The sequence below is a fragment of the Squalius cephalus genome (assembly GCF_949319135.1).
Source record: "Squalius cephalus genome assembly, chromosome: 21".
In the NCBI taxonomy this organism is placed as follows: domain Eukaryota; kingdom Metazoa; phylum Chordata; class Actinopteri; order Cypriniformes; family Leuciscidae; genus Squalius; species Squalius cephalus.
This window is the reverse complement of record NC_137142.1, coordinates 32,948,878-32,968,204: the sequence shown is the minus strand read 5'-3', so window position 1 is coordinate 32,968,204 and position 19,327 is coordinate 32,948,878. Positions and strand designations below refer to the sequence as shown.

The window sequence follows — 19,327 nt, the reverse complement described above, 5'->3', positions numbered from 1 at the left end:
AGTATGAGAATGTAGTTAAGGCATTTGAGACTTACATCAGCATATCTAATGAATGGTTCACTGTGACATTTTTACATTGTAATTTAATTTACAATTTAAAGTGCAAATCCGTATGAATCCCAATCTCAAACACCATACGTTTTCATCATGCACACAAGTCTTGAACTGTTGCACAGATAAAACAAAAAACTGTTATCTGCCAATCCGGTAGTTCTTGTTTTTGCACCGGTGTGAGTATCTAGTCTCGTCCGAGACTAACGTTCCTGTCCTATTGCTATCTCAATTAAACAAACCCCATGTATTCAGCAAGTAGTGACCTACACAAAGGGCCATTGTTACCAGTGACACAAGGCACGTCCAGATCCTCACTTTCTCCCTCGCAATCAGGCCAACGGTCACATTAGCATCGCTTTCAATGGGAGAACGGCCACTAATGGCAGCATGTATCAAATCCCCTGCGCGGAGACTCGACAGACGCGGAGATCGAAGGGGGAGGGAAAAGCACGACGAGGGCCCGCCACGTGGGATTCTTCGCAAACAACGCCGTTTGCAAACCAACTGACGGATGCGGGACTACCAAAGCATCTCTCATCCCAGATAAACAGCCTTAGGAATTTAATGAGCCATGGATGACTTGTCCTAAACCTGCTAGTTAATCTATCAAACGCACTTATGCTGCCATCAAGTCATGTCAGAATTATTGTATTTATGAGATGAGAGCTCACTGAGCGCCACCACAATGTCATAATTATCAGCGGAAAAACTCATTAAGCCCAGACTTTCTGAGTAATAAGTGTGTCAATTAAGGTGAATATTTACTGTATAAACTTGCATGCATTTTATTGCCTGAAAATCCATTCTTCAAGTGTGTGTGACCAAACTACATTTCCCATCATTCTTGTGGCTGCACTAATAAATGATAAAATACTAGGACTTTAAATGTAACATTCATTTAGTGCGATTAGTGACTTAAAAATGTGCTAAATAATTAATAAAAATGTTATGCATGTAGAAAAGCAACAAATATTGCAGCCATACGGTGGCCGAGAGGTGCAAAACAAATCACAATTACAAAAACAAAATAACAATTCAGAAAACACAACGACAATTTAGAAAACAAAATAACAATTCAGAAAACACAACGACATTTCAGAAAACACAACGACATTTCAGAAAACACAACGACAATTCAGAAAAAACGGAAAAGGTAGGTATATTTTGAGAATGACGTACTTTTCACTGATTGGACGAGATACCTGTCAATCAACAAATTTGTGATCAACTTTGTTTTGCTATGCGAAAATAGAACACATTAAACTTTTACTTTGAAGAAGGACATTCATGTGCCGTGATTGTGGACATGCTGGCGACATACCACATAATATTTACTATATTAATAGTGTGTCATGAGTTTAGTATGCCTGAGCACATGGTTAGCATGAGTGTTTCGCGATTAGCGCGATAGCCCGCTATTCATTATAACTGGTCATAATGAGTGTATGAGAGTACATGATGTTGTTTCAGTCATATTTAGTTTGTAAAAAGCATGAGATTAGAGTGTTACTACCAGCTGTCACACGTCATTTTGGGGCTAGCTAGAGCATGAGAACTGCACAGAGAGAGTGTTAAATAGCTTGTTGATCATATTTTTCCTTCTAGTGTAATGGAATGTGTACAACGGTCATTACTGTAAAAAAGTGATATACATGTTGAGATTGTATGTTTTGAGCTTTTGTTATGCATATTCTCTTATGCTTCATTCTGAGTAAATACACCAACAAAGAAGCCTTCACTGCAATGCTCTCTTTTATTTCATTTTTCGACATACCACTACATTAAAAGCTGCGTCGACCAGGACAGTTGTTCGGCTACCGGACAACGTGGTTAGTAGCCTACTTCTCTGCAGAAGTTGCGTGTTAAACGTGATGACATATGCGGCTGCTGCAAGAACTCGACCCACCAGGGACAGAACAAGGACACGTCGTAGATTCGTTAGGCGTACCTATCACTCCATGGGACCGAACTATCTTTGGCACGTTGATGGGTAGGCTACGATTTGTTTCTACCGGTACTTCCCATAGACAGTATATAAACCATAGACATCATGATATAAACGGTACTTCCAGACAGTATCGCTTGATTCCGGTTCTGGCTTGATTGACAGGTATCTCGTCCATTCAGCGATAAGTACGTCATTCTCAAAATATACCTACCTTTTCCGTTTGTTCTGAATTGTCGTTGTGTTTTCTGAAATGTCGTTGTGTTTTCTGAAATGCCGTTGTGTTTTCTGAAATGTCGTTGTGTTTTCTGAATTGTTATTGTGTTTTCTGAATTGTTATTTTGTTTTCTAAATTGTCGTTGTGTTTTCTGAATTGTTATTTTGTTTTCTAAATTGTCGTTGTGTTTTCTGAATTGTTATTTTGTTTTCTGAATTGTTATTTTGTTTTTGTAATTGTGATTTGTTTTGCACCTCTCGGCCACCGTACAGCCAGAATGCAAAAACGCATTTGGTGTGAATGACTTAACTAAATCTCAATGGTAAAATGGATTGCTGTGGATTATGGACAATCAGACTTTTTGTCTATTCAACGATTTACTCAAACGCCACAATGTAATCACAAAATTTTCTTAAAAATCTGAATAAATAGGCTAATCGGCATATGAAATTCACTCCAAATTTTTTTTTAATGATTGACAGCCAGCCGTATGAAATAGCCAACATGATACATATGAGGTGTCAGCACATATAATTTGCTGTACTGTTAAAAAGCTTCCCGTCTTTGTCGGGAAGTGACAAAAGAGTGAAAGAAATATGGAACTACCCAAAGTGACCAATGCATTCTGACTAAAAACACATCGTGATTAATATTTCCAAACTTCAAAGTAAGAAACTGCCTTTCTGGTGGAGCGCAAGGAAGGTTGAGCTCAAGAGGAAAGCACTATTTTTACATTTGCAACCCAGTTTTGGAGCATCCACCTATTGGATTAGTGCCACATGTAACCAAGACAACTGCGGCCTTTGGAGATCTTGGGGTATTTCCCTCCTCCTGGTCGGGTGGAAAGAAGAAAACGGATAATAGGGAGGCGGAGGACGAGGAGGAGGAGACGTCTAGCTGATAAGTGACGAGCAGCTGCAGGCGTTACACAGTCACCTGCAAACAAAGGCCAGATACTATCAACAGACATGAGCGTCAACGCGGCCGGTGACTGATTCCAGAAACTGGGCGGATGAGGCGTGACTAGTGATGAGAATTACACACGCAATATAATGACTCCGATTGTGATTTCTTTTAATGCTTCTGATGGAGTGAATCATAGAAAAGCTCAGTTTAAAATTCCAGTTCACTTTAAGAACTGGTTCTTAATTAGATTCCCAACCCTAGTCGGGACACGTGCGCACGCAAGGTCTCAAGGTCAACGAGATCTAATTTAAACCAGGAAAATTGAATAAGCTCAATAAATGCACATCAATGATTCAACGTCCATCACTTCTAAAGCTGAGCAAGTGAGCCACACGTAAGCTTTTCTTCGTCACTGACTAAACATGCAACCGCAAATTCTAGTTTTCAATCATCTTCCGGCATATTCGCCATTGTTTCAGAGTTAGTTCTCAACATGCATGACATATTTTGCTTGTTGTGGAACATGACAGACCCAGAGTTTCCCTTGTGTGTTTAGTTCCACTTCTAAGACAGGACATCCCATAATGTCTGCAACACCCATCCGGAGAAATATCCATTCAGCCAATTCACATCCTCATCAGTGAACACTTCCGTTCTCTACAGGCATTCCCGAATGCTTCCAATGCATCTCAAAAAGTGTTTTGCCTTAGTCATGTAGGCGACAAAGAAATGAAAGCAGAACTAACTTGAGTAGTCCATTAAAACACACCAGTGAGGGGTTTCATTCACCATTCACTTGAGTAAGAGGCTCTCACTGGGACAGTAACTTCCCAGAATTCACAGATCAACCCGAGGGCAGACTTCTACCGCCAGGTCATCTTACATATAATCTTATCTCTACATTTCTGCAGAGGTATTTACAATCAAAACAATCGTTATAGAAGAATGTATTGAATGAAATGAATGAATACTATCACACTTTCATTTGATACAAACATTCACCTTTCATGAACATAAAAAAATGTACTTCCATAATATGACGTTTTGAGTGAAATATGTTATTGAATGCAGAAAAAAAAATATGCATCTTAAATGTATGCATAAAGAATTGATTGGATGGTGTTTAATCTCTATGACAGGTGGTTGGAGGGGAGGGGGTCAGAAATTAAAAGGCTTGAGGATGTCAGAGGCCGTTTCAGAGGCTTTATAAAGCAAATTGATATTTTAACACATTTTATGATGTGCACTTGGAATCTTTTTCCAACAAGACCAAAAAAACATGTTTTATGAAAGTTAAAAAAAGTGTCCATTTTGATTTCATGTTGAACTGACGGCTAATATGACCAAAAACACTTACACTCTTAAAAATAAAGATGTTTTTTTTTTTGTTGCACTTTCTCCATACATTTTCATACGGTTCTCGTTTTGAGCTTCACGGCTCTTTGGAGAGTAAATGACTTCTTGATGTTTCATTAAAGGCTCTTCAGATCAGTGCATTGGGTTTCTGGGCTCTTTAAAGCGCTATACTCGTTTCCTAAAGAACTACACAATTAAAAAGTTCTTTCTGGAAGACTATAACCTTTTAACTTTCCAAAGCGCACCAAAGACTCACTTCTACTGGGAGTCTGTTCAGCTGGCAGTTAAACAACAGGTTGAGCAGTTGATTCTTTTATCTTGTCGTCTTTGTGTGCTGTTTATCTTGGGTCTTGCGGTTAATAAACAACATCTGTTGAAATTGGAGAACTTACCAACCCACAACCCCATCAACCACACAATTAAAAAGTATGTCTTTAACTCAATTAACCTATTTGACATTTATGAGGTACCACTTCTTAATCGGGGCTGAGCATTAGGCTATAATAATACCGTTCAATGAGAAACCAATACACATACACAACCAATCCCATCTACACATTATTGTTCACCAAAGTCCCATTTAAAGGAATTTAATTTGTGGTAAATCTCAATATTTTTCGGTTTCTTACTTTTCCAGCTGCAATTACTGGTGTCTCAGACATTAACCTAAACACAATACATGCGACCACAGTGTCATAAAAACATCTTGATAAGATTAGAAGAGAATTCCCACAGCTGTTAACTTTCTTGTGAAGTAATGCCATGCCAAGACCTTCAGCATTTAAGGGATTCAAAATCACTTTAGAATGATGTGAGGAAAACGGGCTATGAATTGGAGATGTGATCATTGGCATAATAAGTTGTTGTGACTTGAGCCTTGGGGAAAAGTAGCAAAGGATATTCAATCAATGAGCAGACTTGATCTGAAAGCGATTATCCGGTGAACAGATTGCATCATGTCAATGAGGTCAAGCTTCCAGTGAATGGAGCTCATATGGCAACGCACTGGCTTCTTTTCAAAACCCTGCAAGACTGGCTCGATGTTTCTACCGAGACCTGAGAGGAACTAAGTTATTTACTGAGTAAAGTTAGGCCTAACTCAAATGTTTCCTGTTAAAAACATCCCTGACACTGAGTGTAGGTGTTATGACTCAGATAACCCATGACTGTGACTTCCAGTACAACGTTTGTAACATGTTATAGTTTCATTTAGACTAAAACAACAGTGCTCATCAAACAATACGTTTTTGTTTTATAACTAATGCCAATAGCAATATCTAATAAGGAGGAACGCCACTGCTGATTTATATGAACACTTATTGACTCATCTAATTCACAAAACAATATTTGACACTTGAAAATGTGCACAATTCATCAACAAGACAGGCAGCAAAACCAGTGTTATTCAATCACAATTATTGCCCAATGGTGATAATCTAAAAAAAATAGCTAAATAATAACCTTAATCCATCCATCACTAATAAAGCACCCTAGAAGTCTTGCTGTTGTGTTACTAACATCTACAAACCAATGAAAACCACATAAATAAAATCACTTTATTCCAATAAAAAATATTTACATGATGGCAAATCAGTCAGAAATGTGGGTTACTGACATTAAGTAATGTGATATGCTCCATCCAAAACTATTTTTAAACATTTTCCGGAAGTATTATGCATTTTTTTTACTATTAATTGGGGTTTTAAAAAGTGTCTCACCAAAGCACTATTTAAGTGAACTGCAATAAGTTGATTAAACTAGTTAAAATAAACTAAATGGTGACTGGTTACAGCATCTAAAACATACACTTTCCCTTATTAATTCAAATAAATATAAAATGTAACATTATGATGTGAACTAGAATCATTTTAGAACCAAATATATCACATATTATGGTCTTTTAGTATGACATACACTGATTAATAATAATAAAAAAAGCATGTTTAAAAAAGTTCACATTCAGGTTATTAATCAGCTACTCACATATACAAATATGAAAAGACAATAGAATCTCGTCACAAACGAATGGAACGTTGAAACATTTTTGAAATTGATTTGTTTCGCGCGAATTCGATTTCAGAAGCAAAGACAAAGACTGACGCTCAGAATAATTGCACATATCGGTATTCCACTCAGAAGTGCGTGAGAACACTTGAGCAAGTGTCCTCGATCACAAAAGAAGTTGTTTGCTGGATTCGAGCACATGGCAGAAGCGAAGGAATGTTCGCGCGTTTAAATGATTCCGTTTTAGAATGCCGTGAAATTCGACATGTGAACGACAACAAACAACAGCACTTGAGAAACAATACAGGAACCGAAGCTCAGCCTGATAACCGCCCATGCTTTTTCACGTGAACTTGCTGGTAGAATGTTAACTTTCTGCGCTAGTCACACACATATAAACTCCATCGACACCACAGAAAGCTCCGAACTGGGTTTGGTTACTCACATGCAAGCGCGCGGACCCGTTTTCCGCTGAAGCGCGTCAGTAGTCGGAGTGTTTCAGCCTCAAACTGTTTCCTCCATCCGCGCTGCGCACAGATCACGCCGCACAGCAACGCTACCAAACCCCTTTCTCGTTGCCAAGGCAACAGACCCACTTCAGCCAATCATAACCCCTCCCCTTCGCGATCCCCTGGCAACTGCAGCAGCGCGCGCGAGCGCTAGTGGTGAAGCTTCTTGGCGCGCGCCATTCCACTCTATTTAATGTGTTTTCACCCCCCCCTTCTTTAATACGAATTCTCCTCAAATTCTCTGTTTAATCTCAACGTTTGCTGATTGTTTTCTGATCTTTTCCATTTAATTTGCAGTTAAACCTAAATATTTACAAACTTAGTACTGAGTTTGATATAAAATAATTTGGGCTTTTCACACACTCTTAAATAAAAATAAAGGTTATTTTTTGGCATCACTGTTTGCATGAAGAACCTTTCATTGACGCACATTTAATATTTCCATTGCACAAAAGCTTCTTTATAGTGCAAAAAGGTTCTTCAGATTGTTCAAATGTTCTTCATACTAAGAAAAAATGAACTGCTGTTGACTGAGAGATTCTTTGGGGAACCAAACATTGTTCTTCTATGGCATCACTGCAAAAACACCCTTTTGGAAACTTTTTTAAGAGTGCATTTTGTAAACACATGTGTTAAAGTAACCCTGCATTATCTTCTTCCATGTTTTAAACTGAGTTATGGGTAAGTAATTTTCACTCAGATGGTGAAACTAATCACAGCGTGTGAAAGTGTCTGTGACATATACAGAGCATGTGCATTTTTAACGAGGTAAGCACTGTTAAAGTCGGCATGAAACGCTAGTTGTGATAGTCTTTTCTTGTGTTGTGATGAAATCCAAATATAATTTCTTTGGATTTTTGTATGAATATGTTAGCCTTACTGTTATTTATAAGCTAGTGTGCTCCAAAACCATGACAAAATTCACATTTAGAAGATATAAGCATTGAAAACTTACAGTTTATCACTTCCGCCAATATGGATCAATGATTTTGGTGACATCACTCTGCACTTCAGTTTCTCGTCAGATTTTCTGTCCAATCAAATGCTCTCTAGAATCTGAGGCTCCGCCCCCTACACTATAATAGATGCTAAAACTCGGTCACTCTTCACACATTTACTATTGGTGAATGGCACATAGTGCACTATATAGGGGATAGGGTACTTTCCATTGTGGTAAATGAAGTCTGATTTCACATCAGAGTCACGTGAACCGCCACAGCTCCGGTCCAGAGACACGATACACAGAGCGGATCATATGATCGAGTTGCTCAGACCAGAAAACATATCGGACCCGTTTGATATTCTGCACAGAATGCTGTATTTTAAAGCGATATGGAGGAGATCAGGAGGAGAAACGGTTAGAGATTAGGAGGAAACTGAGGCTTTACCGAGGTCAACGGCTGAGGCGGAGCTGTAATATCAACCAAACGCTATTGGTTATTTAAAAAAAGGGGAGGAGCTGTTCGATATGTCCCGCCCTGTCTTCCTGTTTCAGTGGAAATTACGTCAACACATTAAATTATGTTGCGCATTTCAAGGCACTTCAGTGGGCGTTTAAATGAAATGGCTTCTCAAACAAGAACAAATGTAGGCCAGGGCTCGATTTTGTCCTTGGGGAATTGATTGGATGGTTGTGGTTTGCTATTGGTCGATCATGTGAGTGACAGGTTGCCCCGCCTTCACGCCAGTAAACACATCATCAGAGAAGAGATGTCGCTCAAGAGGGAGGGGAAGTTATTTTGATCCAAGATTACGAGGCACATGAATTAAAAAAAAAATAATGACGTGCACAGATAAATCATTTATAATAAATACTGCAATATTGCATAAAAAATAAGAATTGTCCATTTTGAATGCATGGTGACTTTGAGTTTATGATTGTTTGTCTGTTCTTAAAAATAACATTTCTTTAGAGTCGCAATTCGCCGGCGCACATTACAAGTGTGAAACGTTGCTTTACTCAAGCTTAGCCCCGGGTTTAACAGGACAATAACCCAGGGTGAAATGCAGTGTAAAAAGCCCAGTGTGAAAGGTTAAAAGCGCTGTTAACGCCTAAAGTGCTTGTTTAATCAACAGTAAATGACTTTATAAAACAGGCAAGTGTTTTCAAGGGTAAACAGGGGAAATGATTGCACAGACTGCCTGTGACCTGTAAACGAGTACAAGAGGATTAAGCAACAGGGCTGGAGGAGACAGTCACAACTGTATGACCTCGTTGCTTGTGTGCATCTGCTCCGTCTCACCAAAGTGCTGTTCTCACACATGGTTGCAAAGGCAGTCGCACAAGACTTCTCACCTACGGCATGCAGCGAGAACACTAGCATCGCCTGAAATGGAGGCAAGGCGCCTGGATTTCCTCTATTTGAGCTACAGGCAAAGAAAACCACTGTATTGTTGATTGGATGATTGACGATAAGGAGGTTTCAAGCACCACTAGCCTAGTACTTACGTGCTGTGAAACCCATAGTTTAGTGATAATACCGGGGGATTTATACCAAGAGGAATTCAGGTCATTGTAACAGTCTGTCCTTATGAAATACGACACTTATCTAGTCGTTTAACTGGACGAACAGGATTTCTTGAGTCTTTTGCAATGGAAACGAACCCCTTTCTGTTGCCGCTGGTATCCTGAACCACAGGGATATCAAACACGCCGTCTTTGACTCTGTACAATGTTTTATTATTTGCATTAGGGGAGAGTGGGGTAAAATGAGCCAGTGGGTAAGTTGACCCACCCCCTGTTTCTAGGCAACTATGCACATTTGGTGTCATGGGACCATACATTTTGAAGGACTCCATCATTTATATATTGCTGTGAAGAGGAGAAGCACATGGGACAAGAGGGAAGTTGTCTTTTCCACAAAAACACCTTTTTTGCTTGTTAAAGTAAATTTTCTGCATTTCAGGTATATTAGCCGTTTTGTCAAAGCAAATTGATCTAGGTCTAAAGTTGTGTATGGTACATGTTGGTGATTTGTCAACATTTAAAACCATGTGAATCATTAAGCTAAAGGTTATCCTGAATTGCTAAGTTTTTACCAAAATGGTGGCTATGGGGCAAAGTGAGCCAGATGATGTGGGGTAAATTGAACCAGTGGTTCAACCTTTTTGAAATGGAGAAAATCGACTAAATTGTGTTGAAATAAAATGTCTTTGTATAAGCAACATATTAAACTGCAATTAACATTTATATGCCCTAATATTTCATAAAAACGATACATTCGGCCGAAATATGACGGACAATATGATGGCCCCAAAAACACCTCAGACCCCAGAGGGTTAACATTGTTTAGAAAGGTAAGAGTGTTATTAAATTATTATTTTAAAGAGGCAAGTTTTTTTTTATTATTATGCTTGCATAAAAAAGTGAAAGATAGGATGGTCAATTTACCCCCATATGGCTCAATTTACCCACTGACTGGGATCAACTTACCCCTAGCCTGGGGTAAGTTGAGTCACATGAACACTTTTTTTTCTGAGGTCATATTTTCAAGGCTCTTTGTCATAGGTGCATTTTTTAATTTTCAGTTTATAGGCAACATCCCAAATTAACAGTGGATGTCTTCATTGTACTTCTGTCTCAATTTCCCTTGCCTTGAGATCCACATAAGTAAAAACTGGCTCATCTTACCCCACTCTCCCTGTTAATCGACTAAACACAAGACCATTTTCTCTCACAGTCTTGCGTGATAGGACTGCACATGTGATTCAGTATGTGTCTAGACAATGTCAACAACACATTGTCACTTGTAAATTAAATGCGGTAAATTGAAAGTGCATATTCAAGCATCGATTCTTTGATGTGTTGCAGATGAGTTATTGTTTTTCAAAGCTTTGCTTACATGCTGAAAATAAAAGACCTTTTGTTTTATAGGACACGTTCCTGGACATCCTTGTTGGTCCTGGAACAACATACCTGTCAGCCAATCAGATTGTAGTGTTTGGTTTAGGCTTAGTGTTCCGGATTGGGCTTTCACAAAAATCTTAGCTTCTTTTTTCCTGTATTTCTAGGGATTTCACAGATCTATCAGTCATAGAGATGGAACATCAAGTTAAACGAAATGAAAATGATAAATGTTGCTATGGCGACTAGCTGAAATAAAATAAGTTTGAAGTTTTTTATATTATATTTCAGTTACTGTTTATTTTATTTCAAGTAATGCAATTGGTTTCCAATGGTTTTAGCATCAGTTACCTTTACTGCTTCACACCTTTTTTCAATGCAAATCCAAATAAGATGTCTGTGAAACAGGCCCTTGATGATCAGAATTGACTGTAGAAATAAAAAAAATAAAAATAACATAATACAATATTGAACAAGGGAAAAAGGGATTGATCCAGGAACTCGCTCTTCTAAGCAAAATCAAAGTCACTGAGAAGGATTATTGTGAACATGATATCAAGTGTCAGAGGACGTTCATGTCCGTTCAGTCCTGACCGTAGCAGGTGAACGTGATTTCACCAAGTACCACATGTTCCTGGATCAACATCTTTGTTGATCCTGGAACAACTTTCCAATCAACCAATCAGATTTGAGGGACAAGTTTACAGTTTATGAAGTTTAGGCTTAGAACCATGGTGAGGTGCCTTCAACATCAGTGTTATTCACCTATCATTTCCCTCTGATTTTAGGGAAAAGTTATGGGTAGGGTTAGGTTTAGGGGTAAGGATAGGGTAAGGACAACATTTTGGGACAGGAATGTTATTCCAGGATCAACAAAATATGTTGATCCAGGATCATGTCTTACTTGGCAAAATCACAGTGACCACTGTAGCATTATGATCTTGATCAGAGCTATTCATGCTAAGGGGCACTTTGTCAGATTCCCCGTTCTCCCACAAGCCCTCCCATAATTCCCAGAGATAATGAAGTTGCAGTATGGTTGGGAGACAAGATATAACAATCAACTTGCCAATAGAGCTGATTGGAGATCAGCCTTTAAAAAGACTTACTCTGTGCTGGTCCAATCTAATCAGATTGAGGAACTAAAAGAATTGAAAGAGACCGGCTCGGAGCAATTGAGTTACGACATGTTTTGGCCTGATTTTGAAGGAAGCTTTTGAGCAATCATGTAAATAGATGCTTCTGAGGACAAAGAGTGTGTTAAGGAGCCACATGTTTGCCATTGGGGTTGGTGTTTGAGCAGCATTTGCCAAGCAGGACATGTTCCACCACAAATAGACATGGATCTTGAATAACATTTCTATGCAACATCCTTAACGTTTTCACTTACCCTATACACTTAGAATCAGAAGCAAATCATTGGTTGATAAGCTCGTATAATACTCTTGGTTCTTTTGGTCCGGAGCAAAAAAGAAAATATACATTTAGTCCTGGTCCGCTTACACGTCATTATAAACACTGAACCTAAAGACACAAAACTTTTATGGCTTTTATGACGAATATTTTCTGGGCTAAATGCGCTCGCTGTATATGAACTCGTGAAGAGCTTATAAAATGTACGAAGAAGTCAAAACAGTGGCAGGAATCCCTCTGTCACACACACAAATGAAGATCTGACACGGTTCTGATCCTGTACCGAACAAGGGGGTAATCTTTCAGAAAAAACTGAAGCTTCCCCGGGCGCCGTCATTGATTAGCAGACATCACCTGCTGTTAGCATTCCATTGACTCCCATTCATTTTGGTGTAAATAACTTTACATCTGAGGCATTTAAAGACTCCATTTGTCCATTATTTATTTCTAAAGAAACACGAAAATGTATAAAAGGCTCCATTACCTTGTATCTTACGTTATGGCCCCGTAGAAGCAGTTTTTGTAAAAATAGGCTAACGATTGCGTCATAACCACGCGACTCTCTGTCGCACAGTAGAGAGATTACCGTATGGACAGGAGGAGAAGCTCGCGCGCAATCGTGGGGACGTGGAGGCAAAATGACACAATAATTAATCAGAATACTTAGCAAAAGTTGCTCCTGCTCCTCGCTCATGGACAGCTAATAATCACGCTCTCCGTCTCTGCAAGTTTCGTAAGGGAATGATTCAGATTTCTCTTGGCACAGCTACTAGAAGACAGACGTCACATCTACGCCGTCAAGCTCAGTTTGAGTCTGCGCAGTACGCTCGGCCATCAGGAAGTGAGTGCTTCTAATTGACTTCACTTTTCTCCGTTGAATCAATGGGATCGCTGTGTCCATTTCTTTTACCGTCTATGGTACAGAACTGTGATGGGCAACATCGCAAATATGACGAGAAAAAACAGGTATGCTAAAGCAATCTGTCCTTATTAGGGTTGCATCTTGTGACATCACTTCCTGTTTTTGGTTCGTTAAGATGTCTTTGGTCCGTGTTGCATTCATATTTCAGTCGAACTGCACCTTTTCTTGTGCACTTTACTAAAGTGTCCGCTACTTGTCGACAGCGCTCTCGGTTCGCTTTTTTGGTGCACACCAGGGTTCGGATGGCAGCGTTCACACTTATGAACCGCATTAACAGAGCAATCGCATTAGGTTTCGTTTTAATCAAACTAAACCTGCCAAGTATGAACACATCCTTAGACTAACCCTGAAACTTTAATGGTCGATTAGAATATTGTTCCAAGACCAACAAGTGTGTTGTTCTAAGAAAGGATCATACGTTAAAGTCAACATGAAATAAAGACTGACAATTTCTAAATATTCATTACTGATCTTAGTGTACATAATTCATCAGTTATTCCAAATAAAAAAAAAGTTTATAATTATTTATGAAAACTGAATAACTTGCTCTGCATCTCATGTCTTTCCTTTATGCCAGACATCACAGATTTTTCATGTCTTTCCCAATTTTTCAAAAATAGAGTCCCACCTTTACTATTTTTTCATTGAATTTCCAATTTCATCCAGAAATACACCAAATAATTTAAGTAAAATAGGTTGTGTGTTAATTCAGGGTATATTTACACGACAACGATGTAAAAACTGAAAAATTTTCCTCTGCATTTTTTGCGTACAGAGACGATTGCGTACGAGAGACACCATTGTCAAAATGATCCCAGTTCACACGGATCCACGAAAAACGGCTAAAAACACTGTATTATTCATGCCAGGCCAGTGTGCATGACGTCACTGTTTTTGAACCCGTTTTCAAAAGTTTTAATTTTTCAGGCGTCCAAAATGCTGTTGCCGTGTAAATAAACGGCCAAAATGCATAAAAGTTTTACGTTTTTAGTTGAAAAGGGTGTCGTGTGTTTGAGCGGTTGGACAAGTAAGAAGGATTAGAATAAAAAAACAACAAAGGAAATGTTCTCTGTATGTTTGGCTACTCATTGCCTTATTGATATTTGTTTAGTATTAATTATATTATTATTACTTATTTACATTTATGCATTTAGCAGATACTTTTATCCGAAGCGAAAAAAAAGCAATTCATCAAGGAGCCAACATTATTCATGACGAATAAAAATGTTAAATCTTGGAACTGAAAGTGAAAGGAAAGGATGGAGAGATGAAGTGAGCCGGGGTTGATGGTGTGTAAGGGTGTGTCCATGCTGTCTGGGAGTGGATGGTGTTCATATGTGTGTGTGCTGCTGGTGTAGTGGTCAGATACCCTGCTGTTTTAATAGCCCATAAATCTGAGCAGGCTAGCGGCTGCTGTAGTCAGCTCACTGAAAGCCTTTCATGCAGAAAATGAATCAGACCATTGGAAAGTAGGCGCAAATGCCTCGCTTCACGCCGCACACACACTGCATTTCTGCCCAGCCAACTCACAGGCCCTCCACTCCATTCCAGGTGGCTTTAAGCTAATAAAACACTCCATTAATGACCAGGACGGTTTGTTCACCAGATAATTTGCTGTGCTATCCTCTTGCTCTCATGCAAGCATGGATACGCTTGTTGCTGTACTTCATCAAAACGAGCCGTGACATGGTATCTGGAAGTGGAGGGTTATTGAATTAAAGCAGCTCTTTAATGTACTCTAGTCTGCAAACCCATCTCTGCAGTCTTCAGTATCGCATTAGAGCCAGACTCATTTCTGTTATTCTATCATCTCACATGCAAACTTGCTTGACCTCCACTCCATCCTGAAGAAATTGCCAACATTTAGGCTTTTCCTCTTTCTGCATCCACAATACTGAATACAATCACCTTCATCTCTGGTTGCCAGAGTGTTGCTATGCAGCTGCCAGGATGTTTTGTGTGGTTGCTAGCATGTTGCTATGCAGCTGCTTGGGTGTTTTGGGTGGTTGCCAGAGTGTTGCTATGCAGCTGCCAGGATGTTTTGGGTGGTTGCTAGCGTGTTGCTATGCAGCTGCTTGGGTGTTTTGGGTGGTTGCCAGAGTGTTGCTATGCAGCTGCCAGGATGTCTTGGGTGGTTGCAAGAGTGTTGCTATGCAGCTGCTTGGGTGTTTTGGGTGGTTACCAGAGTGTTGCTATGCAGCTGCTTGGGTGTTTTGGGTGGTTGCCAGAGTGTTGCTATGCAGCTGCTAGGGTGGTTGCAATAGTGTTGCTATGCAACTGCCAGGATGTTTTGGGTGGTTGCTAGCGTGTTGCTATGCAGCTGCTTGGGTGTTTTGGGTGGTTGCTAGAGTGTTGCTATGCAGCTGCTTGGGTGTTTTGGGTGGTTGCCAGAGTGTTGCTATGCAGCTGCTAGGGTGGTTGCCAGAGTGTTGCTATGCAGCTGCCAGGATGTTTTGGGTGGTTACTAGCATGTTGCTATGCAGCTGCTTGGGTGTTTTGGGTGGTTGCAATAGTGTTGCTATGCAGCTGCTAGGATGTTTTGGGTGGTTGCTAGAGTGTTGCCATGCAGCTGCTAGGGTGTATTGGGTGGTTGCTAGAGTGTTGCCATGCAGCTGCTAGGGTGTTTTGGGTTTTTGCCAGAGTGTTGCAATGCAGTTGCTTGGGTATTTTGGGTTGTTGCCAGAGTGTTGCTATGTAATTTCTTGGGTGTTTTGGGTGGTTGCTAGAGTGTTGCTATGCAGTTTCCTGGGTGGTTACTAGAGTGTTGCTATGCAGCTGCTAGGGTGTTTTGGGTTGTTACTATGCAGCTGCTTGGGCGTTTTGGGTGGTTGCCAGAGTGTTGCTATGCAGCTGCTAGGGTGTTTTGGGTTGTTACTATGCAGTTGCTTGGGTGTTTTGGGTTGTTACCCAAGTGTTACTGCAGTTGCTTGGGTGTTTTAGGTGGTTGCCAGAGTCTTACTATGAAGTTGCTATGGTGTTAAAACATCTCTCAACTCCCTATTTGGGATTCAGATTCAATGTTTGTCAACTGTATGTCAAAATACAATGTACAATGTCTCACAAAATCCTGAAGGCATATCCTGAACACACAAGTCACCGCCTTCACTTTCTGGCAGTTTAGCATTTACATAGATAAAGGCGTAAGGGCCGCCAAACCGGGTTAACAAGAACTATTTGCATTCACCTGAGGGCAAGTGCCGACTAACTGTGGCACTCCCATTGGCCATCTGCCTTGTGTTTCTTTTCTTTCTAAAAAATAAAAACCATATTGACAGTTTTCACCATTTTGTCCCTTTGCGGTGCTATGATTAGGGCTTGAAATAGTGTGTAATATAACAATTAAAATAATGATTCTGGTTGGATGACTTGTGCAAAAAATATAATTCCTAAAAATGATCTTTTCAAGAAATACACGCACACACACACACACACACATACACAACAAAGATGCACATGAGTCATAGAAGATAATACTATTAAAGGCCCACTGGAGTGCCTTGAAATGCGAAGCATAATTTCATGTGTTGATGTAATTTCCACTGAAACAGGAAAACGGGGTGGGGCATATCGAACAGCTCCTCCCCTTTTTAAAAATAGCCAATAGCGTTTGGTTTATATCACAGCTCCGCCAGAGCCGTTGAACTCGGTAAAGCCTCAGTTTCCTCCTAATCTCTAACCGTTTCTCCTCCTGATCTCCTCCATATCGCTTTAAAATACAGCATTCTGTGCAGAATATCAAACGGGTCCGATATGTTTTCTGGTCTGAGCGACTCGATCATATGATCCGCTCTGTGTATCGTGTCTCTGGACCGGAGCTGTGGCGGTTCACGTGACTCTGACGTGAAATCAGACTTCATTCGCAATGGAAAGCATATTTACACTGTCTGAATCGTTCCCTATCCCCTATATAGTGCACTATGTGCCGTTCACCATGTAGAAAATAGTAAATGTGTGAACAAGTGACATGATTTCAGCCGCAGCATCAGCGTCTTTTTATAGTGTAGGGGGCGGAGCTTCAGATTCTAGAGAGCATTTGATTGGACAGAAAATCTGATGAGAAGCTGAAGTGCAGAGTTATGTCATCAAAATCATTGATCCATATTTGGCGGTAGTGAGAAACTGTTTTCAATGCTTATATCTTCTAAATGTGAATTTTATAATTGTTTTGGAGCACACTAGCATAACTATAAGGCTGACAAATTCATACTAAAAGACAAAGAACTTCAATTTTGATTTCATGGGGACTTTAAACACAAGCAGGCGGCGTTTGGACAGACTCTCTGCTTCTCCAGATGTGAAGTGTGGATGATCTCCACGGGTGGCGTTTGGCTGACACAGAGAGCCTTATTAAACACTGTGACAGTGGAGTGTGTTTGCTTACAGAAGCCCCGTGTTTGACAGGCCTTTGTGTGTGTCAGGCCTTTATGAAATGTGTCAACAGCTCCTGCTCGACTCTTATCTGTGCTGATAGACACATGATGCTAATAAAACACTCGACATGCAGTGCAAAGACGCAGAAACTGCAGTGAAATTAACCCACAGTCTCAGTCTGATTTGGCCTAGATATACAGAATAAATAAACACTTTTTTTGTCATATTGATGGGGTTTAGTGCCATATCGACTGGCTTTAAAAAAGATATCAGAAAAGCAATATAATAAGATGAAGTGTAAACACACATATGAAAGATATGCATGGAGGGCAAGTAAACCTGCGACAATCCAACAGTGAAAAAAGAAAATTACAAATACATCCTGCACATTGTGACTTGATTCGTTCCTTTAAGACTTTACGACTCAGACTTGTTCACTTTTCACTTAATTAACTGCCAAAGGTGTTCATTGGCCTGTATAAAACAACTATTACTGAAGAAAAACAAAATTTACAGAGGCAATAAAACAACACAGGATCAATAGGATAATCTGATTTGCACCTCAAACTAGTGTATTGTGTTTCAAGCCTGTTTAGAAAGGCTTTTGTTAGATGAACTGGCGGCTGTTCAAGTGAGACACCAAAACAAAAGATCAACTCAAGCTTTTAAACAGACACACAAATTATTGTGATTATATGAATCCTTTCTTTTTCATCGAGTCGTTTCTCATCTTGATGATCTCAGGGGTAATAGTTTCACAGCCATCATTTCTATTCAATGCGGTAAAACAGGTGAAAATAAGCTTACATTTAAGTATTATGATCTTCAGACCAGATGGTCACTTTAGATTAGGGTCCAGTTCTCACTATTTACTATCACTTTTGCCTTAATAAACTCCTAATTACTGCTTATTAATAGTTAGTAAGGTAGTTGTTTGGGTGGATTAAGGTCATGCAGAATAATATGTGCTTAATAAGTTCTAATTATCAGCCAATATCTTAGTAATATGCATGCTAATAAGCAACTAGTTCATAATGAGAACTGGACCCTAAACTAAATTGTTACCAACATTTTAATATTCTGCTGAAATCAGCGAAATGACTTTGATGTTCATTTTGCTGAATGGGATTCAAAGATCAGGGTCAGTATGATCCGAACTTTACTAATACAGAGGGGCCGTTTACACGACACCATTTTCAACTAAAAACAGAAAACTTTTAATGCGTTTCAGCCGTTCATTTACACGACAACGTGTTTTGAGGGCCTGAAAACACAAACTTTTGAAAACGGGTTTCAAAGTGCACATTTTTGAAAAAGATACTGTTATCGCCTCACAAAAACACGAATTTGTGAAAACGGTGACGTCATGCATGTGTGTGTGTGTGTGTGTGCAAAAGTATGTGCAGTGTCCGAATTCACTCACTCATTTTCATTCACTATATTAGTGGAGGGGAATAGTGAATGAGGGATTTCGAACACAGACTTTGTGAACGGGGATCGTTTCATCTGCACAGGAAAAATGCAAAGTAAACACTTTTCTGTTTTTATAACATCGTTGTAAACATACCCTAAAACATTCCTAAATCTTGGGATTTAGGAAATGATATCGGTTCTTAAAAATGAATTAAAATCAAGAAATCAATATTTTTCACCCAGCCCTAGCTATAGTAGTGTTTGGTAGAGGAACGCAGTGCAGGGAAGAGCCCCTCACCCACAGCCTCAGGCACAAGTGCACTTTTGTCTTGTGGGACAATTGTGATGCTGTGTCTGCCGCTGTCACTGGCAC

The 19,327-nt window shown here is 39.6% G+C and overlaps 1 protein-coding gene across 1 annotated transcript in view; it reads right to left on the bottom strand.

The window, feature by feature from the left end:
- foxn2a (forkhead box N2a) overlaps window positions 1-7,034 on the bottom strand; it is a 35,473-nt gene extending 28,439 nt beyond the window's left edge. The window contains exon 1 of the mRNA XM_079854964.1: window positions 6,928-7,034. The gene's annotated coding sequence lies outside the window, so the exon portion shown is untranslated. The remainder of the gene's footprint in view (window positions 1-6,927) is intronic.
- Window positions 7,035-19,327: the final 12,293 nt, after the last annotated feature.